Source organism: Ictidomys tridecemlineatus, chromosome 1, assembly GCF_052094955.1.
Source record: "Ictidomys tridecemlineatus isolate mIctTri1 chromosome 1, mIctTri1.hap1, whole genome shotgun sequence".
NCBI lineage: Eukaryota > Metazoa > Chordata > Mammalia > Rodentia > Sciuridae > Ictidomys > Ictidomys tridecemlineatus.
The window spans coordinates 258,818,854-258,825,991 of record NC_135477.1 but is presented as its reverse complement, the minus strand read 5'-3'; the positions used below and the strand labels follow the sequence as shown (position 1 = coordinate 258,825,991).

Sequence of the window (7,138 nt, the reverse complement as noted above, 5' to 3'; positions counted from 1 at the left end):
GACTATTGGTGTTGCCAGCGCTCTGACAGCGCCTAGGAGAAATTAGGGCCACGTGGCACTCATGCTCCCTGACAGCTCTCCTTTGACCCTTTCCTTTCATTTGGAGAATAGTGTGGCTGCTGCTGCCAGAGCCGCTGCAGGGGGCCAGGGCATCCAGACAGCATGGGGTCCAAGCTGCCCCACGGAGGGCACATTTGTCACCAACATAGACATCAAGCCCTGGGAGCGTGGCGCTTTCACAGTAAACCAGTGAGAGATGGGGCGGAGCGTGCTTGACAGAGCTCGCCCTTCATTATCTGATCGGTCTCCTTGGAAACTCATAAAGAAGGGAAATTAAAACACACGTTCTCCCTGCTCTGGCCGAGATCCAGCGAACAATATCGGCTAGTGCTTTGTTTTAGTGTCTGCCTCCTGCAAAGGATGTGCAAACAACGAGGAGGTATTGATTTAACTGCAACCGATCCCATTAGTCGTCTGGAGGTTTGTACAGAGGGCAGAGTGGGACCTCCTCACAGTAAGAAGAAACGCTTCCGAGGAGTGCGGGAGTCCCCGGGAAGAGCCCAGGAAGCTGGCGTGAAGCTCACTGAGTGAGGACTGAGCTGTGCCCCGGCATATTTGCCCATGGGGCAGACATTTTCGTTTCCTGGCAAAAAAGCAGGGGCCCAGAGTCCAGGTGACCATCAGGAAGTGAGGTAAACGTACTGGAATCCACAACGTGGGTTCCAGAGCGGGCAGCAGGGCTCTCCCTCTGGTCTCTCTGTGCTGGTCCGTGCCTTGTCCTGCTCCTGGGCTGGCTCCAATCTCCCTAAGACAGCGAAGGGCTACAGAGTGTGGAGCACGGGGGTGAACGTGACTCACTGGCTTGCTGGTCCCCAGGAGCAGTGCTACCATGGCTGGCCCTCACAGGCAGCAGCAGGAGGCTTCCTCTAGAGCGTGCAATGTGCTGCTTCTCTTTCCCATCTGTAAAAAGCAGAAGGGAGTGACTGTCAGGAGTCGAGAGGGACCAAGTGGCATAAAGCACTGTCTGCAGAAAACAGGGCACAGTACCTAGGAGAAGCTGCCGTGGTCCCCAGGCGGGACTGGAGTATGATGCAAGGTGGCAGAGGCCAGGCGGGTGAAAGTGGCCACCTGCGGGCCTTGTCTGAGCCCCCAGGACGTGTCCTGCACTTCACCACACTGTGCGATGGCCGGGGAGGAGGCACAGGTGCTGTCTAACCACAGGGAGGGGCTGCTCATAGCTACACAGGAGGCTCCAGGAGGAGTGGTGTGTTGGTGTACGGAGGAGGAAGAAGCCAGTTGTCCCCCACTGGATGACCTAAGTCGGGGGACACTTTCTCCCTCCCAGGTCTGGAGCCCAGAAGTCCAAATCGGGGCATCACAGAGTCGATTCCTCTTGAGGGCTCCCATGGAGTCTGCTCCCCGCCCCTCCCCCAGCTTCTGGTTGTTGGCATTTCTTGGCTGCCAGCTGCATCGCCCTCTGCCCTCCCTCCCCATGTCTCTCTTCTGTCTCTTATAAAACCATCTGCTGTTGGATGAGTGGCCATCCCGATTCCTGGAGATTCTTACCTTCTTTACATTTTCAAAGGTCCTTCTCAGGGTCACATTCGGGGTTCTGGGGGATATCCCTTGGGGTCCCCATTACACACGGGATGTGAGGACACGGAAATCAAGTCCTGTCCTGCTGAAGCAGCTCCCGCTCTAGCCCTGCGGCTCCTCAGTGCTGGGAAACCTGGAGTCCTGGTTCTCCAGGCCATAGAGGTAGATTTGGCTGGCACTGGCCTGAATTTTGGGCGTGAGCCTAGAATGGTGAGTTTTGGAGGCAGACAAATGAGTTCCCCTCTAGGCTGTGCCTGCGGCAAGTTCCCTGATCTTTCAGAATGGCCCTGAGACTCTTCTGCAAAAACAGGGGTGCTGTTCTGGCACATCAGGCTTGCTGCGGCATCATGTGCCCTAATGAAGGCAAGGCATCTGCGCCCAGCCGTGGCTCCCTGCAGGTCCACCTCCCTCCCTCCTCTTGACTAGCCTCATTACTTCTAAATTTAAGCAGCTCCTCATAGTGAATTATAATTTAAATTTAAATCTTAACATTTAAACATAGATATTTGTAAGAGAATATTTTACTCTATGCACAAGCCAACCTGGGCCACTGAAGTTTGTTTTTAACTCCTCCTCATGACTCATGTATGAGGCACTGTCTAATGAACAGTAGGCCAGAGGCTGCCATGGCTGGCGGAGAGCCACCGTGCACCGTGTGCGGGCTGCGAGGGGCAGGTCACTGTGCCTGGAGGATCGCAGGTCAGCTGTCCTCTGGAGCTCTGAGGTCACCCTGCGCCTTGGCCCCCCTCCTTCTTCTATAGAAAGGCTGGCTCTCCCCTGCACAGGTCTGGGGTCATTTCTTGACGTCATGCTCACACTCTCTGCACCTCTTGGTTTGTGTGTGGGGTGACCTCCAGGAATATCCTTGTGTCTGGAAGTCATCTGATTTGTGCTGAGAATGGGAAGGCATGACTCTAATGCTCCTGGGAAGACAAGGGCCTGTTTTGAAAAGCAGTCCCTAGACTTGTTTGGCCTTGTGTAGCCAGACGTGTGGATTCCACCTCACCTGGCCAAACGCGGTGGCCTTGCTGTATTGGCTGGGAAGCAGCCTCTTGGGCATCCAGGGTGTCTGCCATCCTAGAGACGCATGAAGTCTGGAGTGTCCGCCACCCAGGTCACAGCGTCTCCCTGCTAGCTGATGAGTGTCCCCTGGACAAAACCCAAACACTTTTAGCTTCGAGGCAAGTTCTTGGTTGAAGAGCATTGCCATGAAGTATTTCACTCCAGAATTCCTCAGCTGGCCCAAGAGCTACTGGAAAGGACAGCCCTGAAACCAGGATGTGTGATGTCCCTTTGTTTTTCTTCCTAGAATATTAATATTGATTCGAATCCACAAATGTGGAATAGTCTTTAATTCATATGTGCCATCTACAGTTGCTTTTATCTGTGTTTATGTTTTAGGATGACTTTTACCAAAAGAAAAGTATAGACGAGGATGTGGAGAAAGGGGAAGTGTTACACTGTTGATGGAATGTGAATTGGTACAGGGGTAGATGGAGCCTCCTCAAAACACAAGAAACAACTGCCACATGGGCCAGCAATCCCATGAAGTAGAAATCCTGCAGAAACACCTGTCCTCCTGCACTGATTGCAGCCGATATGGAAGCAACCTTAAGTGTCTGTCAGCAGGTGAATGCATTAAAAGAAAATATACACGTAAGATGCGATATTATTGAGACTTGACAGAGAAGGGAATCCTGCCATGGGCGATGGCATGGATAAACCTGGGCACATGTTCTAAGTGAAGTAAGCCAGGCCCAGGAAGACCAATGTTACGTGATCTGACTTACGTGTGAAACCTAAGAAAAATAACTCAGCAAGAGTAGAAAGGGGGCCCCAGGGGCTGAGGGCAGAGAGCTGTCAATCACAAACAGACTGTCAGTTAGGAGACCTGTAAGCTCTGGGTACCTACTGTCCAGCCTGGTGACCATAAGGGATTGCATACTTGAAATCTGCGAGGACCGTAGCTCTCCATTGACTTCACCACAGGAACTGTCACGTGGGTCTGCTGGCAGAGGAGCAGAGGGCGAGCAGGGAGGATCACTCCTCCAACGCTGTGTGCTGAGGGCTTCCTCCAGTGCTCTGAGATGAGTCCTGTGACTAGCTCTGCATGTCGCCTGACGGGATTGGCTGCAGTTCTGCTGGCCCTTTAGACAGCCCCATGCTGCCCTGGGCTTTTCTAGGCCTGTGAGGATTAACGCTGTGATGATTTTGCATAATCAGCCCATTTCTTGCAGAGGGACCTAAATTCCATCGCCCATGCAGGTTGCGGGTGAGGTGCTGTGACTGATAAGCATGATTTCAGAAAAGTAAGACTTTTACAAGTGATGGATCAGAGAGCATATAAAAGCCTATAAAATAATTACTGGAATACATTTCAGGATTTTGTAACAGGGAAACGTGGAAGCTGGTGTTTGCTATCTTTTTTCCTATTTTCGTATATTTTAAGCATTTCCATATCAAAAGGGAGAGGGGATATTAAGGGCACACACCCTTGGGTTGACCTTTCCCTCTTGGTGGGCAGTTAGGCGCCTGGCTGGCGTGTACCCGTGGGCCGTGGCGGGGACTAACCTGCCTGTGGGGGCTCCCCAGCCTGACTTTGGCCAGAGGTGCTGAAGCCCGCTGCAGCCTTCTGTGCAGCCTCAGGTAGGGGTGGCACTGCGAGGGCCCTGGGTGACGGTTCCCATGGACACGACTGGACACCACATGGATGGTCTGGAGTGACCCTTTGGTGTCGTGTGATAGTCCCCGTCTGCGTGCTCCTTGCCTCCTTCTCCACCCATAAATCCTGACCTCTGGGTGCAGAGGTGTCACCCTGCAGAGGGGTTTTTAAGGGTCCCCCTTAAAGCACATCTCCCTGCAGTCACTTTTTGGTTCCAGTGGGGGAGAGGTGAGCTCCCCAGCCCAGCCCTCTGAGTGGATTTGCATCAGGTGCGAACAAACAGAAAAACAATGGCGTGAGGCTTTCTGGGAGGTCCCTGCAGAGACTTTCATGTTTCTAAAGCATGAGCAAAACTGCATGATTGACAAGTTGTCACGATCATCCTTGATAAGGGAGAAGTACTTTAAAATGTATAATTAAAAAGCTTTTTCTTGAGGTTGTTATCCCAAGTTCCAGGAGATGTGAAGAAAATAATCTTGTCAGAAGAAAATAGGAGCCTTTTTTTTTTTTTTTTTGAGATGACCAAAGTATACCCCACACCTCCTCTAGGATACAACTTCAGCGAGTGACAGCGTGAATGAATTAAAATAATCCATTTAGACTCCTGGGTAATTAAGGAGCCATTTTTTGATGACTCCGTGTTATGTGTAGGCAGATGCTGGATTTTTTTTTAACTAAGCAATTACACGGTGCTGGTAACACTGCCGTCTCGATTGTTCGGAATGTCATTATTACTCCTTTCACTCTTGGGAACTGTACGTGGCTATAGTTCATAATTGTGCTAGCTTCGGGAAAACTTACGAGGAGTTGTAAAAAAGCCAAGTGCAGATCAGAACTGTTTTTTACGTAGGAGATTGATAATAACTGAAGGTGAGTTGACCTAACGCTCTGGCTTAGCTTGAGTTCCTTGACTGACTTACTGAGGGACCGCTCTGCAGGAAAATGAAGGGTGAAGGAGCCGAGGAAGGGGAAGGAGCCCACCCAGGGTGTGGTCATGGGGACCGTATGGCTGGGCTGGACCCCAGGCAGGAGGCTCTGGGTGTGAGCCAGCTGTCCTGTGCCACATCATGTCGAGGGGGCAGGTTCCACCTTGCGAGCCATGTCCTGGTGGGAGTACTGCATCTTGCCCATTGAGGCTGTTCAATGAAGAGGATGAGTCTTCAGAGCAGGGGCAGCTGTGGCTACCAGCCAACACACCACAGCTGGGCAGAGGCTGCCAGCAGGTGAAGACAGACTGGGGAGGTGGGTAGGGCATGGCATTGCCCACAGCGCCCACCCCATGCAGAGCTCAGATCCATTTCTTTCTCACATTAACTTCATCCACCCATCATTCCGTGCTCCCGGTATTGGGGAAACTCATAAAAGGAGGATTGGAGGGGGAATTGTACCCCACAGATGACCCAAGGCCCTAGCCAGCAATGTGTCCCTCCTCTCTGTCCCTCAGGTTCTCCCAGTCTTGAGTAGTGCCTGGCTGGTCTGGTGGGTTGCCTGGTGGTTTGACCACCCTCATCATGGAGGAGTCGGAAACCTGGGCTCCTGGCCCCCATCAGGCTATGGGTTCTGCACTTACTATTGTCCCTGGCCTTGGACACCAAGGGAAACCCCAGTGGATTTCCCATGAGCCTCGTGGTAGGACACCAGTGCTCTCTTGACTCAGGTGGCCAGGGCACTGTCCCTGGTGCACGGTGGCTGCTTCTGTCCTGCTCTGGCACAGGAGCCCAGGGAGGTAGGACAGCACTGCTGCTCCACATCTAGAAAGAGTCTTACTCTGCCTGCGGTCAGCAGCAGCACCCCTTTTGCAAAAGGGACCCTAAACTCCCAGCTGGGTTTGGCCATGAAACAAGGAGTTGTGGAGGTGGAATCTTCCAATCCCCCGAGGGCTGTGGGGGCATGAACAAGTGGACCACTCCTGGTCACTCCCAGCAACTTTGAGGATACAGTGACACATGGCACTGCAGAGGCCATGCCATTATTATCAGGCCACACACTTTCAGATGGTAGCATTGGTAGGACTTGGATCCCATGGCTGTGTCCTGCCTGCCCTGTCTCATTGCCATCAAGGGGGTTCCTTGGAGTGGGTAATGTCACCCAGGATTCCATGTGGGTCATCCAGACTCCTGGTGAGCCCTTGGAAAAGGAGCTGACTGAGGTCCAGTGGGCAGGGAAGGTCAGCCCAGAGGCAGCGTGTGTTAAAGCCAGTTGGCATGGGTTGCTGCCATTCCTGGGGGGACAGGGTGTGATATGAGAGTCCTTCAAGCAGAATATGATCTTGCAATGCCACACGGAAGCCTTAGAGCCAACTCTGGCTGACACGTGAGACCTCCAGCAATGGTGGACCCTGGGTCAGTCCTAGTGAGAAGGTGGCTCTGCTGGAGGTCCAGGACCAGCCTCCATCCTCAGAGAGTGCACTCTCCATTCTCAGAACCACTGCACAAGTACAGTGTCAGGGCTGAGGCTGGCTGCCCTCGGTCAGGCGGCTACTGCGCCCTGGCTGTTAAGGCCTCTGCCTCGGCAGCTGGTCTCTGCTGTTAAGGTCCTCACACCGCCACTACGGGGGTCCTCACCCATGTCTCTCTGGGGACTTCCCAGCTCCAGTCTGCCAGTATTCCTTCCTCAGGGACACTGTCCAATCAGTCAGGCATGGCTGCTGCCTGTGACTGCCTCTTTGAGTCAAGTCCTGTGCCTGGCTTTCAGCTCTGTTGGCCCCTGGTAGTAGGAGCCAGGGTTCTTGGAACAATACCCAGAAGGTCCTCTCACTTTTGCACACGGCTGTGTTAAGTGGTTCTTAGGCTGTCGTCTCCACATCACTCAGAAATAGCTGCTTAATTCCACCGTCTCCATAATTATAATCTTCTCATTGTCCCCAGCGCCAAAAATTTT

At 52.8% G+C, this 7,138-nt stretch overlaps 1 long non-coding RNA gene across 1 annotated transcript; it reads left to right on the top strand.

The window, feature by feature from the left end:
- The first annotated feature begins 289 nt into the window (after positions 1-289).
- LOC144365778 (uncharacterized) lies at positions 290-4,002 on the top strand. The gene is made up of 2 exons (XR_013424543.1): positions 290-692; positions 2,998-4,002. It is a non-coding gene; the product is annotated as an uncharacterized LOC144365778 (long non-coding RNA).
- Positions 4,003-7,138: the final 3,136 nt, after the last annotated feature.